This window comes from Natator depressus, chromosome 20 (genome assembly GCF_965152275.1).
Source record: "Natator depressus isolate rNatDep1 chromosome 20, rNatDep2.hap1, whole genome shotgun sequence".
Classification (NCBI taxonomy): Eukaryota; Metazoa; Chordata; order Testudines; family Cheloniidae; genus Natator; species Natator depressus.
Window position 1 is genome coordinate 17229607 of NC_134253.1, and position 25028 is coordinate 17254634.

General features: G+C 46.9%; 1 protein-coding gene across 1 annotated transcript in view; it reads left to right on the forward strand.

Moving 5' to 3' along the window:
• Positions 1-25028, forward strand: part of LOC141975306 (uncharacterized) — a 189798-nt gene that overhangs the window by 117957 nt on the left and 46813 nt on the right.

Consider the following 25028-nt stretch of genomic DNA (forward strand, 5'->3'; position numbering starts at 1 on the left):
AGAACAGTCCCATTGCCCTCACTAGGGTCTCCAGCCCCAGCTCCGGGTCCTTTACATTCTGCCCTTTGTTCAAGCTCTCCATTAGCATTGTCCTCTCCATGGGGCTTATGCCACTGTTGGTGGTAGGGGAACCTGGGCCTGCCCCTAACTCTGGGTTCCAAACCATGGATCCTATAAACAGGAGCTAGGCACTGCTTGATTTCAGTTCATTGTCGCTTCTTCCTACCCGCCACTTTTAGCTTCACCCTCACCTCAGGGTTAAAGTTCTTCGGGACTCTCTTCCTGAAAACCCAGCTTAAGTAAAGGCTGCCAGAATCAAACTATGGCTGTCCCCTGAATTTCTGTGGCCAGAGAGCAGCGCCCTTTCTTGCCCCTCCAGTTCCTGCCAGAAACTGACCTGCTAAAGCCCTTCATAGAATCATAGAATCATAGAATATCAGGGTTGGAAGGGACCTCAGGAGGTCATCTAGTCCAACCCCCTGCTCAAAGCAGGACCAATCCCCAATCAAATCATCCCAGCCAGGGCTTTGTCAAGCCTGACCTTAAAAACTTCCAAGGAAGGAGATTCTACCACCTCCCTAGGTAACGCATTCCAGTGTTTCACCACCCTCCTAGTGAAAAAGTTTTTCCTAATATCCAACCTAAACCTCCCCCACTGCAACTTGAGACCATTACTCCTTGTCCTGTCCTCTTCTACCACTGAGAATAGTCTAGAACCATCCTCTCTGGAACCACCTCTCAGGTAGTTGAAAGCAGCTATCAAATCCCCCCTCATTCTTCTCTTCCGTAGACTAAACATTCCCAGTTCCCTCAGCCTCTCCTCATTCAGCTCCTTTTAGCCGAGCCTGATGGGCTCGGATTGGCTGCTTTCATGAGGCCTCTCTAGACAGACCCAGATTGGGGGCTTCTTTTCCTGGGGCAGGGTGTAATAGGACCACGGGGCCTCTTGTAAGGAGCCTTAAAGCCCAGGTACAGCCCATCATAGGCACAGAGAGGTTGTTTTTCTTAGAACCAGATAAGCTCCGAAGATAGTTGCTTAGCATAAGTGGGAAATATGATGCAGATGTTGGAGGAAGACTGTGGAAAGGGAGGATGCTCCAGCAGGTATCCCCACACTAGCCTAGGACTTAGGAGACCCAGGTTCCATTTCCTGCTCCCTCAAAGACTTCCTGTGTGACCTTGGGCAAGTCACTTAGCCCTTCTGTGCATCAGTTCCCTGCCTGTAAAATAGGAAACATAGTGCTTCCCTACCTCGCAGGAGTGTGGTGGGGATACAGACATGAAAGCGTTTGGAGCTACTCAGATACTAGAGTAATGAGAACCTAAGATAGACATTAATGTAGTTGTAGGTTGCTTGGTTGGTAGTATTAGGACGCTCGGTTCATTCAGAAGATGTGCTGAGCTAAACCAAAATCAGGAGCTGTTGGTTAGGATCAGCACTAGGACTTGGCAGAAGAGGTCCACTCATCCAAACTCTGTCCGTATCTCTCTCAGCCAGCACCTGTGGTTGTGTAGCTAGTATAGGCAATGATGGTAATAAAAACCACAGAGAGAGAAGGACTCAGAAAGGTATCGTGAAGTTCCTGGTGAGGTTTCCATATAAAGGAGGACCTCTTCTACCGTCTAAAATGACAATTACTCCTATGAACTGAACTGTACAACTCCCGAAAGAAAGGCAGACAAGAGTCTAATGGTGAAACTGCTCTTCAGAGCCCTGTGTCTTACCTGGGCAAGGAAAGCTGTGCTGGTGACTCGGTGGTTTTCTGAGGGGGAATTCACCCAGGGGAGGAGGCTCTGTCTGATCTCAGGTGTTATGAGTCCAGATCTTAGCAGAAGACTGGAAGACAAAAGAAACCGCTCATGGGCTAGATTGCACACTTCAAAAACTCAGCTGCTCTGAGCATACAGCTCTGATAGCTAGGAGTGGGAGCTGTGTGTTTCCACCCAGGACACCCCCGCACCCCCTGCCCACAAAACTATAAACGGGAGGTTCCCTCTCAGCCACTCTATTGGCTACTCATTCCCAAGGATAAAATGATGCCTCCTAGATCTCTTACCTCACCAGCAGACACACTCCCTCATGGTGAGTCTTGGGGTTTTCCACAAGAGTCCAAGTCCTCTGCTTCCTGAGCGCTCTCACCAGTCTCTCATTCCCACCCTTGAAAAGCACAGATTCTAATGCTTTGATAGAAAGCCTGGGGAAAGAGAGGCACAGAACTGCAGCAATCAGGAGGAAGGTGCAGCTTGAACAGAGAGTCAGGAAGCTCCAGTTACTTCTCAGGTCTGCTGTTCAATCGGCAGTTCATCCATTGGCAATGTCCTGGACACCAGTGTCCCTGGAAGGACTTGATGCTGGGAGGTAAGTTTCAGTCTCATACATCTCATAGTTTTGCTAGGGACAAAATTTTGCAGTCCTTTTTCTCTTTCTGCAAGCAGTATGGGCACTAGCAGAGTACAGTGATATGGAAAAGATACATGATCAGGACCCAGAAACAGGGGGCATAGAGTGTGGTGATCACTAATGGACATTTTCGGGTCATATCTCCAGATATGAGGTGACAGAGTGCTGAGGGTTTGCACTTGAGTCAGTACTCTGGTCACTATTTGTACTAATTCGGTTCCTCACAGAAGGCCTAATTGGATAGAGGTGTACCCGATTACGAGGTCAGATTGGGGCTAGTGAGTCAAGGAACCAATCATTCCATTAACAGGGAAACTGTATAAAAGGATATGGGCAGGAGCCCTTTGAGGGGAACAGACAGAGAAAGAAACTTGGGTGACCAGATGTCCCGATATTTGGGGCTTTATCTTATACAGGTGCCTATTCCTTCCCCCGCCCCCCGCTTCCACCCCCGTCCTGATTTTTCACACTTGCTGTCTGGTCACCCTAAGAGAAACAGAAAGACAAAAAGCTAGGAGAGCCTGACAAAGTGAGGTCTCTGAGTGGAAACACCTTACCCCCCACCTGACTTTTGGAGAAGAGTTTAGAAAGTTGAGATACAATATAAAGGTGCTATGTATTGGTAGGGGGATTAAATCGACTATACGTTGGTGTTTACAAGCAAAAAAGTCTCAACGCAGTCTGTGTTTGTGGAAGATGTGGGGGTGCAACACCCCTCTCTGTCACAGCTGGGGGCTCATCAGGGATTTCCCTGTTATCTATGCAAATGGAGAGCCTGTTGGAGAAGCCGGTGTAGAGGTTTGGCAGTCCGGGTGATGGAGGGAACACTGAAATGGGTGATGAAGCAGCAAAGAGAAGTGTAAAACAGGGGTTCTCAACCTTTCCGTTTCTGAGCCTCCCCCCACCCTCAACATGCTAAAAATACTCCATGGCCCAGTTCCAGGCCTCTGCCCCGCCAGGCATCAGAGTTTGGGGCTCCTGGCTCCAGATTTTAACCCCACAGGGTGCAGGGACTTGGGGCTTTAGTACAGGTGCTGGGCTCAAGGCTTCAGCTTTCTGCCCTGAGCCCCAGCTAGTCTAAAGCCAACCCTGCTTGGCAGACCCCCTAAAACCGGCCCGGTTGAGAACTGCTGGTGTAGAACAGTGGTCTCCAAATGTTTTGGCTCACGCACCCCCAGGGTGACCTGCCGCAGACTCGCCACCGATGGAAGACCTGCCGCAGGCGGGCCGCCAGAGGGGAGCACCAGCCGTGGACGTGCAGAGCTGCTGCCGAAGGAAAAAAATGGCGGAGTGCAGTCCGGCGGCGCTACTGCTGCCACGCACCCCCCGGGATCATCCCACACACCCTAGTTTGGAGACCACTGGTGTAGAAGACCCGACAGACCTTCCAACAATCCCAGCAGACAGAAAAACAGCCTTTCCTTGTCTGGTAGGTTTAACAGCAAAAGAGTCGGCAGGAATTTATACGGGAGCAAGCCCAGGTCTGGCAACAACTCCTCCAAAGTTTGGTGAGTCCCGTGACAGGAAATGGAAACCAGGCACAGGAGATCAGACTGTAAAATGGGACCTGCGAACAACCCCGATGTGTTTTTGGTTACTCTTCAAGGAGGAGCAGTGAGACCTCTTAGGGACAGAACAATGTGGGCCCTTCAACTGACACCCTATTTAACCGGGGAAGCACATATAGGGCTTTTAGTGATGAGCAGGCAAGAGATTATGACATGATTAAGGCAGCCATGCTGGACGAGGTGGGGCCTGTCCACGGAAAAGTACTGCCAGAAATGTAGAGTTGAAAGATGGATTGAGGGATTATGCCTCTGTGCATTTGGACAGAAATTAAAAGATTGGGCCACTCATTGGTAAGGCCAGATACTCAGACTGTGGGGGAGATCATGGACTGCATGGTTCTGGAAGTTTCTTCAGAGTCTCCCTGAGCATACCCAAGTATGGGTTCTGTGGCGCCAGCCAGTTCATCTGGACCCCACAGTTCAAGTGAGAGGAATTTGCAGAGGCGGACATTCCCAGAGTGAGTCAGTGGTTTAAGGGACTAGATTTGAGAAGGACCAGAGTGCCTACAGCTGGGAAGGGCAGCAAGAAGAAGAGGGAGGAGCCTCAAGGAACTGTAGTGGGAGCTTGGCCTACGGTGTGCTTCCGACATGGACCTGAAGGACATCTAAAAAGAGACTGTCCGAAAATGGACTGTGGGTTTGCCCAGTTTTGTGGTTGGGACAAGACTCCCAGGCAGGGAAGAAAAAAGAAAGTACCTACCATATCGGTCTGGGTAGGGAGGAGCCACCAAAGGGACTAATGGACACAGCTTCATCCTGTTTGCTAATCAGGCAGGAGTTAGTGAAACCCCACTGGATACTTCCCAGAGGTAGGATCAAAACTGAATACCAGGTCCATGGGGACAATAAATTCTGCCCAATGGCAGAGGTGACTCTGAAAATTAAGGGGAAGTTTAGGCAGAAACATGGAGGGGTAGTGGATGGATTGCCCCACTGCCTTCTACTGGGCATGGACTGGAATCCCTTTCTAACAGGGACACCAAGGCAGGTATGGAGGCCCAGGAGGGCGGAAATAAAACCTGAAGGGCCAGGTAAAGAGGAAATATAGGTAAAGGGGCTGGAGGAACCTAGACACGAAAGTATAGACAAGAGGGAGGAGAAAGAAAACAAAGGTCAAGCGTAAAGGTGACTTAAGATCATCCATTGGGGTCAAACAGTCATCAGAGCCCTTACCACCAGGATCTCAGGAGCAGGCATCCCTAGAACACTTTGGAGGGACTCAGAGCAGTCTGTGTCCATGGAAGAGGCCGGGGCACAGCCTACCACCCCGTCACATATAGGTACCTAAAATGGGCCTGCACATGGGCCAACAGCATGAGCAGAATATATACTCGTGTCTGCAGCGCCAGCAATCACATAGCTAGGTACCCATCCATCTGAACAAATTCAAGTTTTGTGGACAAAACTGAGGCACCCATCTTGAAAACCTGACCCACTGTGGCCACTACATAAGATCAGCCTTACTGGGTCAGTCCAATGGTCCATCTAGTCCAGTACACTGTCTTCCAACAGTGGTCTATGCCAGCTTCTTCAGCAGGAATGAACAGAACAGGGCAATCATGAAATGATCCAATCCCTGTTCTCCAGTCTCAGTTTCTGGCGGTCAGAGGCCTAGGGACACCCAGAGCTTGGGGTTGCATCCCTGACCATCTTGCCTAATAGCCATTGATGGACCTGTTCTCCATGAACTTATCTCATTCTTTTTTTTTTTTTTTAAACCCAGTTATACTTTTGGCCTTCACAACACCCCTTGGCAATGAGTTCCACAGGTTGACCGTGTGTTGTGTGAAGTAGTACTTCCTTATGTTTATTTGATACCTGCTGCCCATCTGTGAACAGAGCTGAGATCCTGGTTTCCTAGGAAAATTCAGAGACATTATAAAACCATGAAGTCTGTAATTTGAGCACCTTGTTGGCAGTGAATAAAGAAACACAACAAGAAGAGAAACTAATAATGTTGTGAGATTGGTGGGAAATGTACATGAATGTGCTACCAGAGCTGAAGTCAACTGAGGACTCAGGAATCTTAGTGTTAACTGGCGAGGGGCACAGAGTGGGTGCCGAGGGGCCTGGTACGTACATTCTAGCTCACTAAAAGATTGCCCCATGAGTCTCAAATAAAAGCCCATGTCACCAACATCATTGTGAAATGCATGTACAGATGCTGTGTCAAGAGTCATGGATATGCGTTGAAAATTACATTCTTAGGATCTGTGTCTCGGGACTAGTCACCAGGAAAGGTGACAAATGGTTTTCTTTCAGGCAAGAAATGTTTATCCATCTCTTTGTTTACATGTACATTAAGCATGCAGGGTTCACATTCAGTTGAGAAGGCCTGTGAGAACTTCAAAGAAAGAAAAGTAGCAGGAAGTAGACAGGGGGTGGGGACCCAATTTTGGGGTACACATCAAAGGTTTGCTCTAGTCTATTTGGGGGACATCTTTCACTTAGGAAGTAGATGGACCGCGAGTTTGCTTCATGAAAGAGGGGTCGCGATCAGGCTTGGTTGAGAACTTTGGGTGAGAAACATCTTTAGACAGGAGGTTAACCTGTTGGTTAAGTTTAGTTTCTAGGAGCAGGATATGATTTCATTTGAAATGTAACCATTTTTTGCTTGCATTCTTACTCACGGTCACTGGAATCTCTGTTCTTCGAGAATCTCGGTTCTTGTTTTCACTAGAAATATATCTAGGTGCTGTGTGTTTTGCAGTACAGAGTATAAGTATCTAGTGTAGAGTCTAAAGTAGAAGTAATAAACTGGTGTGTCCTGTTCCATTGGGAACAGCAGGCCTGATCATTCTGTGGGAGTTCAGTGGATAAAGGTCTGGACACTCTACGGAATGGTCAGAAGACTCGGGGGTTGGTGTGTGCTTATCATTAACCTGTACAAAGAGACTGAGGTCTGAGGAGGCCTGGGTGGCAGCGTTTGTTTTGCCAGCGTTTGTTTCAGGGAACTGACCCACAGCAGGCACAGACAAGACTTCCTCACTCGAAGGGCATATGATGGTAAGGTGCCTCGTAACCCTGGGAGCTCCTGGGGAGCGTCACACAACTCTACTGGAATTCTCTTTGTTTCTCTCCCTTCCTTCTAATTACCGGCAAGGGTTCCCCTCAGTAAGTTGTAGCCCTCTTCGCAATTGGCTCGGGCTGCTTCTCGTTGGCAAAGGCAGCTTTTGTCCGAGGGTTTGGCTGACCTGCTGCAGGAGAACAGGAAACAACTCTGGGAGCAGTTCCTGCACAGCTTTGCTCGACTGCAGGGCTGACACCACCTCAAAGATGGCACATGTTGCCTGAAAGGAGAGCATGGTAAAAAAGGAGATCTCTTCCCAACGCCATCACACCCTGTCTCCCCTTCTGATATCTGCTGTACTAAATTCTCCCTTCTGCCAGTAACTTGAATGACAGCGAGCAACTTGCTTAACTCGTGGCTTACTTTCCCACATCTGTACAAATGTGTATGACCTCCCAAGGCATGCTGTGAGTCCAAACGAAGATTTTCAAAGCACTGTGAGAAACCTGCTCCAAAGACTTTCTAATGGCCAGAGAGTATTAAGTAAATCAGTAACGTATCTAAAACTGCCGTATTTGTTCCACAGACAGCAGAGCCGGACTCAGGGAAACAGTCCATCAGAGGAGATAGTGCCCACACACCAATATTATACCACACTTCCCGCTTTCCATCAGCGGGATTGTCACAGGGCACAGGAAAGCCTGAAAGACGTGTCTGTCATCTAACTTACTGAGAGAGGTTCAGCAGCTGCCAAATGCCTGTCAATTTCTGTCTCTGAGGTGATGCTGCCTTCTGTTCTTGTTGGAGTCTTTATCTTCTCTATTAGGGCTTGTAGGACTTGAGTGGCAAGCAAGGGGTCTCCCCCCAGAGATCTCCACAGCTCAGCGGTGTCACTGCAGTTTAACAGAAGTTACAGGTGAGCCCTGGACACTTTTGTGGCTCACACTGAATGCGTCATATTTTAGTAAAGACCAAATGTTCTCCTTGCCTATGATGAGAGAGTTAGGAGTCCTGTCCTCCTATAACGCTCCTCGTGTTTAAATATGGAGTTTCCAGTTACAGAACTAAGTTAAGTGACCTAGTCTTCCTGCAGCCTAACCATTAATACTAGACTTCAGAAGAACAGGACACAGAGCGCCAACCTCACTTCCTGTTTGCTCCACTTCCCAGTCAATATGGAATCATGAGCATGTGGCTCCCGAAGAGCTAGGGTTTGGAAGGCAAGTGGATGAAAGAAAAGCCAGATTCCTACTAGATGGACATACAACTATGAGAACGAATATTCATGGCCATCCTAGGTCCCCTTCACAAATGGTGTCCCTACCCTCTGTTTGCCAGAAGCTGGGACTGGGCAACAGGGGATGGATCACTTGACAATGACCTGTTGTGTTCATTTCCTCTGGGGCATGTGGCACTGGTCACGGTCGCAAGACAGACTACTGGCCTAGATGGCCTTTTGGTCTGACCCAGTATGGCCGTTCTCATGATCTTAGATTCCAGCACTGATCACTGATAACTCAGTTAGGGATCTTTAAATGAAATGATGGATCTGCTTCCAGTCCACTTTTAAGTACCAAGGGTGGCAATTCTGCTCTGGCGGCCACACCCTCACTGATGCCAAGCAGAGGTCTGATGATAATATTGGCCCTAGTCTTTGCAATCAGCCAGGGATTTGCACCTGAAGCTGTCATGCTACCAGGAAACCAATAGCCACTGCTCATTTCCAGAGTGAGCTCAATTCAGGCGTCTAGAGAGGTAGATGTTTCCAACAATACACTCCAGTTATACCAGTAAAAATAGGTCTTTAGGATGTCAAAGCAGCTATTAATGAATGGAAACAGGATGACACTTAATTTCTCTCCGCACCCCACCTTAACATGTTCTTGGACCTTCCTGCAGAAAGAGCCAGGCTATTAACCCTTAGGAATGATCCCAAACTGTCTGCTGCTTAAATGAAGCCCTACATCTCCTAGTAAAGCTGTGGGATCCATGTTTTACCAAGATGAATGCAATAGGTAGCGGTATATACCTGTCCATCGGCAGACCTTTGCTGAGGAGGCTGGAGATCACTGCCTCTTGGTGATGGTGAGCTAAAATGGACACTGCCTCCACCAGGAACTGCCTCAAGCCGCCCTCCTGGATAGTAGGCATGTGGCGATATAGTATAGCCAGGATATCGGGCACCTGGAAGGAACAAAACCAGAAAGAAATGTCCCTTTTTCTTTCTCTCCATTCAGTCTACAGAATCAAAACCTTTCTTTAGCCATTTGCTGCTTTTTTAAAAATGCCTCACTTCAAGAAGCAAATGTTCAAATACGTCTGCGTAACTTGAACCCACACAAATTGCCCACACACGGCTGTAAAAATTAACACTGACACACACATAGACATACCAGGTAATTGAATGTGGTGGTGCCCAGCTATGCATTACATAAACCAGTTCACATGCACAAAAGGCGGCTTTGCTTGCCCAGATTTTGCAGGTGTGATTTAAGCAGCCAAATCTGACCATTTGCCTCGAAGAATGCAGAGCTCATCAACAACCACAAGCACAAAATATGCAAGTGCTTTCAAGACAGTGTGTAAATGCCTGGGACTGTGAACAGGGGACTACCTCTCATATTCATTCCTAGCCCTTCACATCTTCAAAACACTGTGCAAACATGGCAGTTCTGCTGCGAGGGTTCCCTGTCCTGAGGCCTTTCACCAGCCTTGTTAGAAGATTTGTGGAGAGCTCCTTTCATCTAGCCCTAATGCACTGGGCTCCAGAATAAGGCATATAAATAGTGGATCCCAAAGACAATAGAGTTTTCTCCCTCCCTCCTTCTCTTCTTAAAGGGAGGGTAGGTCTACACAGCAAAAAAATACCACAGCACTGAGTTTCAGAGCTCAGGTCAACCTGGGCCTGTGGGGCTTGCATGATGGGGCTAAAAGTGGAGCTGTTCCTGCTCGGGCTGGAGCCCAGGCTCCGAAACCTGGCAAGACGGTGGCAATAGCCCAGTGCTCTTTTTAATCCATGTAGCCCTTAGCCATAGGCCTCCTAATACCTGGAGGCCTCCAAGTGCCAGTCATTCTGTCTTCTTGTATTTTCCCCAGAGTCTGTTTTCTCAAGCCTTTCTTGGCTGAATACTATGGCAACAAGCTAGACCAATAAATAACCAACCATCTTCCTTTTCCCTTGGATTATCTCGGTCTACTGCTGTTGATTCGGACATTGCCTATCTTAGGGTAGGAACAGAGATGGAATCGACTCTATGTCCGAGGGGGAGAAACAGCAAGATTTTTCTTCCTTACACATGAGGGCAAAGATCAAAAAGCCTAAAGTTTAGGCAGAAAAGCTCTCCAGTTCCCAGTTTTACCTTGTCCAGCATGGCATCTCCACACTCCTTCAGGATGATCTTCATCCACAGTCCAGCTGCCGTGGCACAGGTGGGGCTAGCAGACAGCAGACCACCCAATGTGGCCTCAGTAAAGTCAGTGGCCTGTTCGGAGGGAAAGTACTCACTAACAACCTGGGAACAAATCAAAAACAGGAGAGACCGCAATGATGTTTGGCTCCAGCACTTTTAAAAATGGAAAAATATATATTCCTGCATCAGCAAATGGCGAATTAGCCTCCTGTCTAGCTCGCCATTTGGGATTACAATTCTCTCTCTAGTCTATAGACTACATTTTTGTCTTCTACACTAATGATATCAGGTTAGAGGCAAAGACTCTGTTGCACAGTCAGCACAACATTGTACTGGATATGCAGGAGGTAAGTTTCCCCTTTGTAGTCTCTTACATACACTGCATCTTTTTACAGCACATAGAAGTCAGTCAAGAGAGGCGTGCACACAAATATCGGCGAAGGCAAACCCACAAGGTGACAGAATGAATCCTGGGTGGTTTCTCAGCTTGATGTTCCACTAACACAGTTTTTCTCCTGGATGGCTGGATGGCAGGGCCGGCTCCAGGCACCCGCCGAGGAAGCTCGTGCTTGGGGCGGCAGATTGCAAGGGGCGGTGTTCCGGACAATCTTAGGGCGGCATGGGGGCTCTTTTATTTCATTATTTTTTTGTGCTTCACCGCTCCGGATCAGTGAAAAAGCAAGAGCCGGCCCTGCTGGATAGTTACATGTGTGTGCATCCGCGTGCGCATTTTCATGGGTGTGCAACGTTCTGTGGAATCTGGTTTTTACGCGGCATTCAGAGCACACATCTATGAAAAGCATCTTGCTGGTTACTAGCAACCAACGCCCCGCTCCCACAGCTCGCTCCGAGTACGGAAAGGCATCATGAAAGAGCAAATGTCAAATGAACGGTGCCCGGTCACTCGCACATCCGCACAAGCTTTTTGAGTCAGTTACCCTGGCCATTTTGGAAGATGCCTGAAACAGAGCCTCGGGGTCTGGAGCTGTTACTGCTTCACGGAGACATCTCAACTCCTCCTCTGCTGAGCCCAGGTTTATGGACTGGCCTGGAGTGGAGAAAAGGAGAAAAAGTACTGTAACGATTAAGGAAACTGAACCCCTACTGCATGGTTCTTCATACGGGAGGATCCATGTGCTATGTTGTCATCAGCATAGTGTAAAATCTTGGCCCCACTGAAGTCAATGGCAAAACTCCTGGTGACTGGAATGGAGTCGGGATTACACCCTGAAATGTCTGAACGTTACCAGTCGTGGTATGTTATTGTGAATGATCCAGGATTGAACAAGCTCTGTGTTCAGCTTGGAGCAGCTTTCTGTGGGTGTCTGGTTTCAGTAGTCTCTCTGCTCTCACTATTTACATCTCAGCTCCTATTCAAGTACAACTCATGCAGGTAGATCAGAGGTTCCAGTTCAGAGGTGAATCCCTCCCCCAAACTCTCCTTGTAAAAGAGACGGGGATAGACAAAAAACTTCGGCAAGAAACCCAGGCTCATCAGTCACTTCTAAACAATGCTGGGATTACTATGTCGTACATTCAAAGGTTGGAGTCCTTTATTCTGTTTCTGAATCACCAACACTGTTTTTAGGACTGATTAAGAATAATTGGAAATAGGGTGACCAGGGGTCCCGATTTTATAGGGACAGTCCCCATTTTGGGGTCTTTTTCTTATATAGACTCCTCTTCCCCCCCACCCCCTGTCCCGAGGTTTCACATTTGCTGTCTGGTCACCCTCATTGGAAATGGCCTTAAACGATAACCAAGCTCTATCCCTTAACATCTAACCATTAGGTGAAGAGAATATCCTACTCTTTCACAGAGGGGAAAAATGGCCTCTACTTACTCCAATAGCTCTGAATGCTCATGACAGAGGGCTGCTGGAAGAACTTTTTGTTTACAGAATTATTCCAGGAAACCCCTCCAATCCAGCCAGTGGCAGGGGAAAGAGAATGAAAATGTTTAGTACCAAGGGCTTGTCTCCATGGAGATATTCAAGAAAGCTAATCCACATTCATTTTCAAAATGCATTAGTTAAACTTCATTCAACACCTATGGGGACACACTTATTTAGAATTAAAGTGGCCTTCATTCAGGTTAGTTTCATTCATGGAATTCACTACAATTAATAAGGCCCATTTTAATTCAGAATCCGAGCATCCACACATGTGTTTAATGCCATTTACCTCATGCACTTTAAATGGACACCTTTAGTTCATTTGGATTAACTTTCCTTAGTGTCCCTGTGTAGACAAGCCCGAAGGAATTTAGCGCTTATCTACCTGTATGCAGACCATTGATTAGTTGTACAGTTCCCAAAAGTGTGCTAGGCTCTTTACACATCAGAATCTTCTCTTCTAATGAGGTATTTACAAGATGCCCACCATTCTGTTATCTAAGCGACAACAGACAGGACAGAAAGAACTAGATAGGCAGACAAATGGACATTACAACAGTGAAAGAAGGTGAAGAATTCCTTATACCTGCTAATGGTCTCCTCACCTTGTATACAGAGAAGGCAGCTGATACAGTCAACCACCCACTGACGGGACGTGGCCAGCGAATCACAGCTGTATGGTGCTATGAGTCCAATCAGAGATCCAAACCCATCAAAAGTTCCCTGAGTCTAATGAAAAAAGAACGAAAAACGAAGAATGAATGGTCTCCAGTTGGACTAGACTTCACTTGCCATCCTTATTGTTCAGACCAGTCAGCTCTGTGTTTTTGGGGAACCAGGGCACAGTATCTAGCCTGTCTGACTCATGAAAGACACCCCCCGCCCCCACCAGTCTCTGTTTGATCCAAAACCCATCAGAGAAAAGGCTTGCAGAGAACAATGAAGGGTGTTGGGAGACACACCTAGACCCCTCCTGAGAAGGGTGACAAGATTAAGACATCTCTATTTGCATACAGAATGAAGAACAGAGACAACTCCCCTAGCCTCATCTGCATGAAAGATGGGATAGGAATTAGCATGAAGAATGAGGAACAGAGAACCGCACTCAACATGTTAGGAACCCTTAGGAAAGGGATCGATAAGAAGACAGCAAATATCATTATGCCACGATATGAATCTACAGGACCCCCACACCTTGAGTACTGCGTGCAGTTTTGGTCATCTCATCTCAAAAAAGATGTGTGAGAATGGGAAGAAATACGGAGAAGAGCAACACAAATTAGGCCTATGGGATAACTTCTCACCCAAGGGAGATTAAAAAAAGAGCGACGTTTCAGCTTGGAAAAGAGACGACTAAGAGGGAATATGCTAGAGGTCTATAAAATCATGGCTGGTGTAGAGAAAGTCAATAAGGAAGTGTTATTTAGCCCTTCACCTAACACAAGACCAAGGGGTCCCCCAATGAAATTAAAAGGCAGCAGGTTTAAAACAAACCAAAGGAAGCATATCTTCACACAATGCAGTCAGAAGACAGGATACTGGGCCAGATGAACCATTCTTTTGCGGGAGGCAGGTTAGCCATTCTTATGTTTTATGTTCTTAGCTGGTTAAATAGAAATTTTCCTTTACCAACCTGGGAGCATAAGAACCAAGAATGCATTTGTGACACTGGCAGACCAGGCAACCTGTGTATGACCCATAATTACTTAACAAGAGGCACTTCCACTGTATCAAGACAGTTCACTTGCATGTGAATTTCAAAGAGAGGGATTAGACTAGCAAACATCAACTCATTCAAAAATGAACAATAGATGCTAAGCCTATTTGTCTGTGTTGATCTATACGTGGTTAGAAGTTTCACTATGTAACCAAATTAGCTTGTAGATGCTCATTCCCTTTCAGGTCTTCATTATGTATGCAAGGTGTTCAGTTAACCTTAAAATGAAAGATGTAAGATACTGCAGGAAACTAATAATTTCTACATTGTCTTCAGCTTAACTCTCTGTGTTATAATGGAAGAACGGCTAATCACCTTATGCGAATGAGTAACTAGTTTACTGTGTATGCACACGCAATAGAAGATTAGCTTCAAAGCCAAGTACAGGAGGCGATCTGCATTGCCTAGTCTTTCTCGGGGGAAGGTCCTGCTGTAACCATTTTTGTGAGGTAGGCTTGTCAGCCTGCTAGAATAGCTAGAAAAGAGAAGGCTTGGGCCTCATCCTGTCATCTCTAGTCTGCTGAAACTTTGAACAGGGAAAGTGTAAGCCATAAGACAGAGAGCTTCCAAATCATCATTTGAAAGAACCTGGAAAATGCATGGAAAAACTAACAGACTTTACATCTAAGCTGCCTTTGGATTCTGATCTGTTGGGATGATTCCAGAGAGACTTGTACAAGCCAGCAGTTTATTCCATCACTGTTGTGATCCTGAACTAGGAACATTGACAGTCACTTATATGGATATTGATCTTTTAACCATTTGTAACTCTCTTCTTTCTTTTAAGAAGAAATCTTCAATTTAGTTATTAAGGATTGGCTGGCAGCATGCTATTTGGGAAAGACCTGAGATTCACATTGACCTGGGGATAAGCATCTGGTCCTTGATGATGGGTGAACCTCACATATGGTGAATCAGGTTTTCAGTAACCCCTCACTATATTAGACTGGGCTGTTTAGATGGGAGCCTAGGTCTGGAATGCCAAAAGGGGACCGTGTTTGGCATTTTGTTAACTAGGGTGGAAGCTCTTTTGCTGTTGACTTGGTGAATGTAATTCTAGAATAAGCCATCAGTTTGGGGGATTGTCTGCCCTTTACTTCTTGCAGTCTGCCCGGAGTGTGGTCACAGCATTGTTGTGTAAACCTCTCTCTTATGGAAGCAGAGGGATCTTAGTCACTTTGAGATCCCAGCTGCTGCCCTGGAAGTGTTTTTCATGCATTTGCATTGAGTGTCAGATCGGATATAAGCAGGGAAGTCAGCTCAAGGAAGAGGAAGGCTATACTCACTGTGCTATGAACTGTCTCTTGATAGGCAGTCAGCAGCTGGATGGTGGCCTGCAAGGCCCTTTCTCTCTCCCACTCCTTCTCTGAACGGAGCCATGTCTCTAATAGCTGTTGGTAGAGCAGGGGAATGGACAGAGTTAGTACCAGAAAATCCCTCCCAAAAGTTCCTCTTAAACAGGTTTAATTGTCACTAAAATCCCTCTCCAAAGCATCCGACCTCCATGGGGCGAAGGAATTACATGTCTAATGGAAGTCCCAGGGACCAGATTCACCTCTGAGTGATTGAAGCCAAAGGAGTTACATGAGAGATGAATCTGGGCCTGTGTACGTGATGTCTCCTGTAGACTGTCTGACGGGAGCTGTCTACCACATTGCATGCTGTTTGATGTCTGCTGCTGTGTTCTGTTTCCTGGGCAACTTCTCCCACGTGGAGTGGCCAAATGACAGAGAGGAGCATTTCTTTTTATTAATTTGAAGAAGAGCAGAGAAGTCCCCCCCAGCCCAGCTCCTTTTAAAACTTCATTTTTATACTGAAGGTGCATCAAACTCCCCACCCCTCAGCTCTTCAGGATATTCTGTTCATGTCTGAGGAACAGGAAGTCTCCTCTGGATGAGTTTCCATACACAGGGCTTAACTCAATATGAATGAATTCCTCTTTGAAGAAGTGATCAGTTTCAACTGGTTCTCTTGGATTTGGCTACTGCAGTGGTGATTTTCTTGCCGGTCCAAGTAGTGTCAACTACATTGTAAGAAGTTGGTCCCAATCCAGCCCTGGCATAAAATGGCATAGCTTCTGTGGATTTCAGCGGGGCACATGCCTGCTTATCCCAGGAAGAATTTGGTGCTTTTTCCCCCGACAATTCACTCCATTGTGGAAAATTCCTCCACAACTGAAGCTTGACCCCCTAAATCTCTGACTCTTCCCTGCAGTAACACAACAAACAAACAAACAAACAAACAAACAAACAAACAAACAAACAATCTCCACCATGGTTCAATGGTCTACTCACTTGAAACATTTCCTGGAACCAGTGTGCGGTTGGTTCTTCCTCCAGCAAAGTCTTCATTAGCTTGCCAAGGGCTTCCAAGGACTCTACGTACAGTGACTGAAACCAGAAGAGAAGGAGTGAGACTCAGCACAGATAATTTGTGTGTGTGTGGGGGGGGGGACGGGACTGGGGGCTGGGGAAAGCTAACCATAACCTTGCCAGGGAGGCCATGTGTGACTGCCATCACCCAGTGCCTGCTGGGCAGAAATACAGTGGATGGTGCCTGAGGAGAATTGTTGTCACGTACCTGTATAGGCAGAGCATCCTTTGCTGTCTCACCTTCCTCTTTCATCATCTTCTCCAAGGGAGGGAGGGGAAACAAACTTTTGAAACACTGATGAAGGAGCTCACGGTTTTCCTTCAAGGTCAAAGACGGTTTGAGTTTGCTGGCAGAAGAAAGAGAGAGAGAGAAAAGTCATGCATTAGACTCAGTACCACCTCCAAGTAAACGAAATGGGTCCAATGACTGGAGATTGTCTCAATCTAAAACCCCAAATGCACACAACCCTTCACTTTGCAGCTGAGCACCTCTTTGCACCTCTATTAAGTATTGGCTCATCGAGAAGTAAAGCTAAAGCTTCAAGTCCCCTTTTTAGAGAAACCCACAAGCTTCCTTCCCCCTGCCAGCAAGCCAGACACCTCCCTCCCCATCTGAACTCTCCTGCATTGTACTGCATGCCCCACAACCTCCAAGTTTGTGTCTTTCAAGCACAAACCTCCAAATGGACACATTCAAACCCTCAAGAACTAAAGTTCTGCTGGTGAGCAGCATGTGAGCCAAACCCGGCAGGCATCAAACTGCTCCCAACCTGGCACTCATGAACTAACAAAGACGACGTCACAGTGCCAGGAAATATGGCAGAAAATAGCCTACCTCAGATGTCTAATGGCAACAATTGCCTTGTAGTGAACTGGAGATGCCAGGGAATCCAGTGGTTCCTTTTTAATGAAGTCCTGAAATGCATGAATAGGGAAATGAAAAAAATGGGAAATGGGTTTGAAAGGCAGAGAGGCTTTCCTCTCACACCCTGAAACAGGGCCATATGCCAGACCTGTAATAAACAGACACCGTGCTCGGCAGGCTCTCTGCCTCAGAAATGGACCGTAGGGCCATCTGCAGGCTATACAGAGGACAGAAAGATAACTCACCAGACGCAAGCCATTCCTGCCACTAACAGCCCACAATAGGTCGGCATCCCTGCCAAGGTCAGAGTGGACCCAGCAGCATTCTGGGTGCCATGCAGGTAGCTTATGAGACTGCAGTGGTAAAGTCACAGCCAATGGATAAAACAACATCTACCTGGAAAACCAGTCTTATGACATTACAACAAACTCCTTTGTACTTCAGTCCTCAAAGCTCCTAATCACTCACCAGCATGTAGCCAAGGAGCTCCAGTTTGTAAGAGAAGTTGAACTTTTGGGAGTCTCTGGTCTCCAAAATGGCACAGCTAATCTCCGTGACATTCTGGATGAGGGTTAATTTTAGGTGCATGTCCTACATAATCCAGAAGGAGAAACAAGAGGATGTGGATGAGAAACAGAGAGAAGAACCAGAGTCCAGAAGATAAAGATCAGGAATTAAATCTAGCCTCAGGAGAGGAGAGAGGTGTCCACAGACTCCAGAAGGCAGAGGACCCTGGCTCTGCACCCACCTCAGAAGAAGAGAAAACCCAGGTTCATGAAAGAAATCCAGGGCCACTTACACCAGAGCAGCCAGGACTCCTGCTTGATGTAGCAAGGAAATCAAGCTCTATGCAATTTAAACAAGCAACTTGTGGATAGAAAAGGCAAGAGCTGAGGGCAGATTATTTAGAATTTACCTTGTTTGTAAGAGCGATGCCCAGCACCTGAAAAACGAAATGCAAAACAGCTATTAGCAATGTCTATAGTCCCACATAACACACATCCTTAAAATGGCCTGGCTGGTGAATATGGAGCAGAGAGAAATCATGATTGTTAAATCTTCCAAAAGGCAGGAAATGTATTCAGAGGGGGTGTTTTGCAGAGGTCAAGATCAGGGGCCATCCTACGGAATATTTGCATTTGTGAACTTCTGGAAGATATCCGTTTGGTTCAACTGTGATCAACTTTTTTGACAAAGGCTAAATGAGATTCTCACTTAGACAGGACAGAATTGAATGGCAAAGTGACGTGGCGAGGTTGCACTGAGAGGAGAGTCAGTACCAGCAGTCAGACACCTAGGGAACAGAAATAACGAGCACACAGACAAACAAGACGACAGAGAAGAGGTAAGGGAAGTAGTGAGTCCAAGAAACAGAGTGACAGCAAAGAAACTAAATACAAGTTAGCACCATTCTCTCTTGGTTAGCAAAAGATAGAGCGAGATACACATACATATTAGGGGAGTTAGAGTGTTATTCTGAATAGCCTGAGTGTGACTGCGTCTGAATTACTGTGTAGCTGTGCTCGACAGAATTTCAGAAGAATATAGAAAAACTAGAGAAAACACAAAGAAGAGCAACAAAAGTGACACAACATGTGACAGCTCACGCTCCTTCCATTACAGTTTTAAATTTGAATTACGTGACAAATTATTGCTCAAAGGAGAGTTTTAGAAAATACAAGCCCTCTCTCTATAAACTCAGAGGCAATGCTATAACTTCAGGGTAATGCCCCTCACAGTTGTCACGCAAAAGCTCTTACCTGACAACTGGTTCTGTAATGGTGAATGACGTTCCTTGTGATGTCTGCCTCTACTCGGGAGAGAAGCTGCTCTGTTGGAGCATGGACAGCCACGTTGCTGTATGTCAGCATCAGGGTGCGGCGAGTCTTGCCTCTTGTCCCATGGTGGTAGTCCTAGACAATAGGAAACATCACTAGAGACAAGTTCTTCTGATTCATTTGGCCTTGGAATGAATCAAACATTGGTGGAGCCGGGCCCCCGAGCCTTGAATACTGCTGGAGCCCGGGCACCATGAGCTCATAGAACTTGCCACCCCGTCGCCATCATTCCCACTGGGTAACTCTGACCCAGAGAGCCAAAAAGGCTGAACCGACAGCAGTGGAGTACACGGGAGCTTAGTCATTGACACTGGTGGGTACAAGATCAGGCGCTAAATGTCTTGCCGAAGGCTGCACAGTGAGTAAATGGCCGAGCCAGCAATGGGAGCCCAGAGGCCTAGTCTCCTGCTCTATCCTCTAGATCAGTGGTGTTCAACCAGGGGGACTTCTGTACCCCTGAGGGTCTGCAGGGGTCTTCCAGGGGGTATATCAACTCATCTAGATATTTGCCTAGTTTTACAGCAGACGACAAAGAAAGCACTTGCAAAGTTACTAACTCAAATTTCATACAATGGCTTCTTTAGACTACTCTATATACTGCCCACTGAAATGCAGGTACAATATGTAGATTCCAGTTGATTTATTTTCTAATTCTAGGGCAAAAATGGGAAAATAAGCAGTCTTTTTTCAGGAATAATGTGCTAGGACACTTTTATAATTTTATGCCTGATGTAATTCCCACACATTGTGCATGGGGGGGGGGGCGCTCAAGCCATGAGACATCAGACCATAAAAATCATTTGAGAGAACCCCAGCTCCACATTGTGCTCCTCTCTGCTTAACTGCAGGTATCACGTAGAACACATACATTGGGGGACAATGCTAGCTGACCGGAGCAGACACTACCGTGGGGCTGCTGCCCCTGCTTTAGAGGGAGAGAAAGTTTGAGAGAACCCCCTGGCTCCTTTACCTTCAGGCGGCTGACGAACCCAGAAATCTTAACCTGGCTCATTGCAGCCCCAAACTCCTGAAGTGCCTTCAAGGTGAGGTCCAAGTGGCTCGCAGCACAGACTGCGAGGATGGAAATGACTCCCTGTCACCCAAGAGAAATACAGGTTAGGATCGAACCAGGTGTCTGATAGAGCCCACAAGTCCATTCCTTTCACCCAAAGTGGTGTAAAGTGCCAATCAGGCCTGAGACACATGGGGAGCGGGCGCTGAGTGAAATAGCAATCAAGAGGATAGGAAGCAAAATGGCATCTGTCCCAGGCCAACTCAGAGCTGAGCCCCACAGGGAGCATTCAGGGATTACTTGGTAAAATGGGGAGAGGGACAGAGGCCTCACCTGTCTCTCAGGGGCTTCCATATAATCTGCTGTCGTCAGAAGTGTATGAATCTGTGATTTAACATGGACCAGGTCCTGACAAGCTGCTAAGGACGTTCCTAGCGCCTTATACAGGAAACTCTGAAAGAAAGAGACCAGCCCTGGGATATCAGGAACACAACGTGCCTGTCAGTACAGACCCAGCTCAGCAACACTCAGGAAGGAACAAGACAGCCAAGTCCAAGCACCCATGCTGCAGAAACATCCCATCGTCTAGCCCAGCCAGAGAACCAACAATGCAGTACAGAGAAGCAGCCTGTCCAAGCAAATATTGGAAGGGCAGGGGGGCAAGAGAGCAGGGAAGAAGTACAAACACATTTTATACGCAGAATAAAATATCAAATAATGAAACCTTGAGAGAAGCCTTATGCAGCCCTCCAATCAGAATTTCAGGGGAAAGTAACTAGAAACTAAACCTTAACAGAGAACAAATCTTCTCTTTGGAGGGGCTGGCATAGCCGCCCATCTGCCAGCTCAACTCAAGGGATATCTGGCTGCTCCAGGCACTGTCGTCTATCATCTCCAGAGATGTTCTTAGGAACTGAGTGTAAAACCAGAGTTAAAGCAGATGGTTAATTGCAAGAATGTGGGGGTTGTTTTGGGGTTTTGTTTGGTTGGTTGGTTTTTGCTTCCTTGTTCTGTTGTAAACTTTCCAATATTCAGGTGTCATGGGAAGATTATTTCCCTATGAGAACTATAAACATTGACAACCCAGACTTCCTCTGCCTCTTGTTCTTGAACCTTTGCCTGAGGATTCCTCTCAGTCCCCAAACCCAGATGGACAGTGAATTGGAGAATGAGATGGAGCCAAGACATCTGACCATGGAGGAGTGATTTTCGAGTGGATGGACGATGGGTCTAGTCAACTTGAACAAAGGGCCCTGGACTACGAAGGACCAGGCACCTTCTCTGAAGTGCTATGGACCCTTTAGGACACCTCCCGAGGGTACCCAGGGTTGTGAGGGACCTCACTACCACCTGCCCTTAGCATGAGGAAGCCTTCTCTGTACCTGCCAAGTGTCAGCTCCTGACTCTGCCAGTCACAGGAAACACAAGCACACCCTTCTCACCCCATCCAGGCTCCACTCTCCTTCTACAGATAAGCAATCGGTACACTCCACCCGCCCAGCCCTCTGGGCATCCCCAGAATGTCCAGCCCCTGTTCCACTGGACACTCACAGAATTCAGAGGTTTGCCACACACCACCTTACCAGTTTCACCTCAGCATCACCGCTCCATTTCACACACTTCGATACATTGACAGTGAAAACAAGTAGAGTTTAATTCACCAAGATCAGAGATTTGAGAAGCAGCAAGAAAAATTAATGGAAACAAATGGTTACATAAAAATAAAATCCTAACACACTTCTAGAGCTTCAACTTAAAGAACCAAACAGTCCCCTGTCTCACAAGGGATAGCTCCCCCAAATCTCTCTCCCAGCAGGAAACACCCAGACCAAATGTGATCCTCCATTCATAAGACAAGCCACTTGGCAATTTGTCCAATAGGTGAAGGATACCTGGTGCAGGATACCTCTGGACCTCCAGATAGAGTTCCAAGCATCCATTGTCCGCTTGTAAACAGGGTACCCCCTATTGTTTGTTTGTTTTTCTTGTCTCGAATCTCCTCTGGAGACTTTGCAATCACTTGATTAGAATTTTGCTCTGTTGATTAGCATCCACTGGGAATAATTACTCAGTCTACATACAGCCATTCAAGCAGGTAAGCATCTTCTGCCTGAAAGAAACTTCTTTATCGCCTTCTGGTGACCAGCCCCAACGCACAGACCTTCAAAGCATCAATTTCAGTAGACAACCATAACTCCTTAGATATTATCCATCCAGTCACTGTGCAATGATTATGAGGATTATGCCGTGTGGCACAGGCATCCAGGAAAGGCTTTACATGACACCCTTTGATGATATAGAGATCAGATCCAGGGAATCCTGGGAACCCTATGCACTCCTGTGGCCTCTGCCAGTGGGTACCCAAAGGACCCGGGGTCACACCCTCAACTCCCATTGAAGTCAGCCAGAGGTTAGTAACTCTCAGCACTTTGCTGTTTCAGGCCCGACTTTTGAACAGCAGCCAGGAAATATCAGAAACCTCACAAGAGAACCTAATCTTAGTTGATTTTTGAGCCCAAAGAATTTCAAATGAGGCTGGATCTGGAATGGGAAATTCTAGAGTGTAATCCAACCCCAAATGGAACTCCAAACCTTCTGGGGCTTCTTTGTCACTAGGTCCTTTCCTTTCATTTTCAGCCCTCGCCATAAAAATCTTCCTTCTCTGGATTTACATGAGGCTGTAAAGAGCTCTTTCTGACCACAAAGGCTTCTCCATGAGATACAGACACCAAACCTTGTCTTGTCTCTTTTCCTTTTTGGGTTTCTCAGAGCAAGTTTTCTTTTGAGTGGCAAATAGAAAAAAAAAACCCTTTAGACGTCCCCCAGTGATGCATTAGCACCATTAGCATGCTGGGTTTCTGGTTAAGTTTTGTGTTGTTCCCAGGGGTAATACAGAGGGATTTATAACTAGAGCTGGTTGAACAATAGTAAGTCCATTTCACAAAACAAGTGGGATTTTTTTGTTTTCTTGATTTTTCAACATACAAATGAAAAGTGAAAACACAAAAATATTTTGCTTTTCAAAATCAAAAATGACCATTATTCAATTCTTTGTTTTCCCCATTTCCTTCCCTTTATCCCTCGTCCCTGTGCTTTTTTCCCCCTCTTCCACTTGTGATTGAAAAGGTGGGGGGCGGGAGGGAAGGGGGAAGGAGACAAACAGCAAAGCAACTGGGAAAAAAAATCAGCTTCAGTTTCAAAAAACTAAACATTTTCTATTTGGGTTGGGCTTATTTTGTTTTGGTTTTTTTGTGTGTGTGTTTAAAAAAAAAAAAAGAACCCTGAAAAATTTGAAAATGTCCCATGAAAATAAAAAGGCCATTTTTAATTGAACAAAAGTTGCAAATGAAATGGTTTGACCAGCTCTGCTTATAATGAATAATTTATCATTATTTTTTTCCCCAGCTGATACATTTGGAGGGGGAAGGGAGGACTGTGACAATACATCTGAAAGCCATCCTCTACCTGAAGCAGCATGTGCTCCCACCGTGCATGGTCCAGGGAATTCTCTGTGTTTCCTATAAAGCAGGAGGCAAAACAATAATGTCACCTAGATTAGCAAGAAGAGTCATCCCAGGTATCTCCTTTGCGATGAGTCCTTCTAAAACTCCTGGTCTGCCAAGCTGTAACATACCTGGGCTTTCAAGGCGAAATGGGACTGTACCTATTGGGTTCTGGGAGAGTCACCCCGCTCCTGTCCTGAGGGGCTTAAAACAGCCCTGGGCGAGGGCTGTAGGAGGGAAAGAGGTGAGAGGTTTTTCGCAGGAGCGGGTGGGTGAGATTCTGTGGCCTGCGTTGTGCAGGAGGTCGGACTAGATGATCATAATGGTCCCTTCTGACCTTGCTATCTATGAATCTATGAAAGGGATTAACAACAGCTGGGCTGACAGGGAAAGCAGCCACAGCCGTAGCCAGGGTAATCAGGGCCGTGGGCCAGTAGGAGAAGGTCTTTCTCTCTAGTTTTGAAGGGAGCAGGGCCTGCCTGCAGAAAGGGTACTGGGAATGAGGGCGGGCTGGGGAAAGGCCAGAGGAGCAGGGAAGCTCTAGGCTGGCAACTCCCCAGGTTATCGGGCCTGGTCCAAGGCCCATAGGAGTACTGGGTTGCAGGGAAAGGCAGCAGACCCAAACCCCCTTGCCTGTGGTGACTGGCTCTTACACTGCAATCTGCCCCAAGGTGCAGGGGCTTGATAGTGACGATGATGATGGGCAGTAGCCCAGACTGAGGCAAGGTGGGGATTAGAGGGTTGGGCATTCCCCAGAGAAGGGAGACCCATAGAGACTGAGGGGGTACTGCCAGGGGGCAGCACCCTGGGTAAAAAGGGCACCGGGGTCTGAGAGGGACACGGGCCTGCAGAGGGTGCTCTGTGCTGGAAAGAGCTAATTCCCAGATGGCCAGCAGGAGGCGCTGCAGGGGTGAGTCGTTGCGCCATCACAGGGACCTGCGCCAACGTTCTTTGTTGGACCAACAGAAAATGTCCTGTTTCAGAGTAGCAGCCGTGTCAGCCTGTATCCGCAAAAAGAAAAGGAGGACTTGTGGCACCTTAGAGACTAAGAAATTTATTTGAGCGTAAGCTTTCGTGAGCTACAGCTCACTTCGTCAGATGTTACGTACCCTGCTGGCATTTTTATTCAGGGTCCGTCAACCCACCAGGAGTGAGATGCTGAGCACTCCCAATTCCTCTTGACTTGAATGGGAGTTGAGGGTGCTGAGCACCTCACAAAACTGTTCAGCACATCAGAAGCCTGGGTTTAATAGGAATACAAACTTTTCCTGCAGAATCAGAGATTCTGGACTTGATCCGAACTGGATGTAAATCGGTGTAGCTTCACTGAAGTCAATGGAATTATACTGATTTACATCAGCTGAGAATCTGGCCCTGTTTCTGAGTGTCCAGCTCTAACCTAGCCTTCTTTAATGTCGGCACAATGTAGTGCTGGGGA